Source organism: Syngnathus typhle, linkage group LG10 (genome assembly GCF_033458585.1).
Source record: "Syngnathus typhle isolate RoL2023-S1 ecotype Sweden linkage group LG10, RoL_Styp_1.0, whole genome shotgun sequence".
Taxonomy (NCBI): domain Eukaryota; kingdom Metazoa; phylum Chordata; class Actinopteri; order Syngnathiformes; family Syngnathidae; genus Syngnathus; species Syngnathus typhle.
Genome location: NC_083747.1, coordinates 14,272,501 through 14,275,000, shown reverse-complemented (window position 1 = coordinate 14,275,000; position 2,500 = coordinate 14,272,501). Strand labels below are relative to the sequence as shown.

At 58.9% G+C, this 2,500-nt stretch overlaps 1 pseudogene; it reads left to right on the top strand.

Moving 5' to 3' along the window:
- The window catches only part of LOC133161622 (28S ribosomal RNA), a 9,267-nt pseudogene that overhangs the window by 4,538 nt on the left and 2,229 nt on the right, over nucleotides 1-2,500 (top strand).

The following is a 2,500-nucleotide window of genomic DNA, read 5'->3' as shown; positions in this document are numbered from 1 at the left end:
GAGCTACCTCCCCGGGACGTGCTTGAGGTTGGGCACGTGCGCGGCCAGCGGATCAACCTCTCCGGGGGCCATGGGGACCAACCACCGGAGGCATTGCTCGGGGTCCCCAAACGGCTTGTAGTCACTTCTACGGGCCATGGTTGCAAAAACTCCTTGGTTAGGAAGTCCGTATAGACAGAGGCACAGGATCAGAGCCACAGTCAGTCAGGCCGAAGGAGCGGGTGGACCCCGGCTGGCGAAGCTCTTGAGAACTCCTCAGTGGTGTCAATGACCTCCGTTGCCTCGGGTATGAGAGTTGGGGTGGCGGGGGTCGTGTTAGCGCTACAGCCTGCTCTCCGAGGCGGCGTGAATGAAGAAGCGGGAGAGGGCCCGTCTGGAAATCGGCATAAGGGGGTCCGAGGCCTCCGGACCAAGTGATGGTAGGAGTCTCGGATGGTGAAGCTTATGGAAAGGTACAGGTGTCATAAGCGGAAAATGTGTTGTTGGAAACGGAGAGTCTGGGGAGCAGGTGAGGTGGAATGGGGGTCCCTGTGCGGTCGTGCGGCAGGCGGTGCGTCCGGTGTGCGTTGGCGAGCCCTGGCTGCCAGGGCGACGCCCCAGAAATGGACCTGCCCCTCGTCGCTTCCAGATCTGGTGATGAATAGAGTTCTGGAAGAGCTGCTGGCGGGGGGTGTGGAGCATCGGGCCACCGCTGCCTTAGTCAAGAAAGCAGGTCGGGAGCCTAGCCTGATCGAGTCCTCTGCTTTGGATCTCATGAAAGCCCTGGGGGGTAAGGTGGGGTGGCCGACAAAGTCCGCGAGGTCCAGACCTCGAGACCGATGACAGACGGGTTGGGCGAGACGGCTCGTCCAGCGTAAGAGAGTGTTCTACCACCAGCAGCGCGGCTATTCTGTAGTGAAGAAGGGGCTGGCACGGCGGATCTTGGATGGTCTGACGCCCCTTAGATGTGATTTGCCGCTGGAGTTGGTGGATGGACACTTTGGAGTAAGTGGGAAACGGTCAGGCCGTTTTATGGACTAAGGGCTTTGAGGTGGGACTGAACGCGGATAACGAACCATTCTACCACCCGATCCTGGGGCAGGAAGTTGTATCTAACTTGGCTAAGATGAGGAATTGCTCTGCATCGGGCCCAGACGGGATCAGGAAGCAGGCTCTTCTTGACTGGGACCCGGACGGTACGCAACTGGCGAGGCTGTTTACGACATGGATGGTGCGTGGAGTCGTTCCCCAAGTCTTCAAGGAGTGCAAGACCCGGTTGCTACCCAGATCAACTGACCCTACTGAGCTGGATATAGTATCTAGCTGGAGGCCTGGGACTGTGGGGTCAGTCGTGCTGGGGTTGTTTGGGCGGTTGATGGTGATGAGGCTAGCGCGAGCCTGTCCTGTTGGCCCCCGGGCAGCGTGGTTTCGTCGCCGGCGCGAGTGATTGCGAAGGACCCTCGTGATTCTTGATTAATCGGATCGTGGGGCGCTCGAGGTCGGCTGGCGTGCCGCTGGCGGTCGTGTTCATTGGCTTTGCGAAGGCTTTCGACTCGGTTTCTCATGACCATGTCCTGTGTGTGCTGGGAAGCTTGGGCGTAGACAGACGTGTAATCGAGGTGATCCGTCACTCGTATGTGGGCTGCTCGACCAGTGTGGGTTGCGGAGGCGCCTACTCCGAACCCATCTCCATGAAGGTTGATGTTAAGCAAGGCGATCCAATGTCCCCACTGTTTTTCAACCTCGCTATGGATTCTCTCGTCCATAGCTTCGAACGCAAAAGAAGTCACCTGGTCTGGGGCAACCGCCGAATTGCCGCGTTGGCCTTTGCGGATGATTTAGTCCTGCTGAGTGGCTCGGAGGAAGGAATGGAGAAGAACTTGGTGGTCGGACGAGCAGGTGAGTATGGGGCTGCAGATGATTACGGCGTCGGCGTTAAAGCCTTCGCAGAAGATATCGGTGTGCTGCACATTCTTACTCCCGAGAGTCACCTTCAGGGCAGTTGTCGGTGGGGTTTCAGCGACCAGATTGAGGTGGCTTGACGGGAAGGTGCGGATGGCTGTGAATGGGTGGCTGCGTCTCGGTCCGTCCACAGCGGGGGGCTTCATCTATTCGCGGGGTCGCGACAGCGGCTAGGGGCATCGTTTCGTTGTCCGTTACTATTCCCAGAATACAGGTCAGGCGCACCTGGAAACTCTGTTGGTCTTCGGATGTGGTTGGGATCTCTAGCTATTGAGGCGGTGCAAAAACCTGCCTGGTTGAGGTTGTGGGTTGCGGCAGGCGGAGATCCGGGCGGTGTGCCGACGCTCGGCACAGGGGGCGCCGTCCCGGCTGCAGTTGCGAGCGCGCTAGTCCTCCCTGGCTGGCGGCATGTGGAAAATCTGGATTGTGGCGTATTGCGGGTCCGGGATGTGGGAGTAGACCTGTACCGTAACGATGCGATCAGTGACACGTGGCTCGCGGATCATCAGGCTGTGATGTTTCGTCAGAGACACTATCTGGTCGCACTCGCACTGAGAGC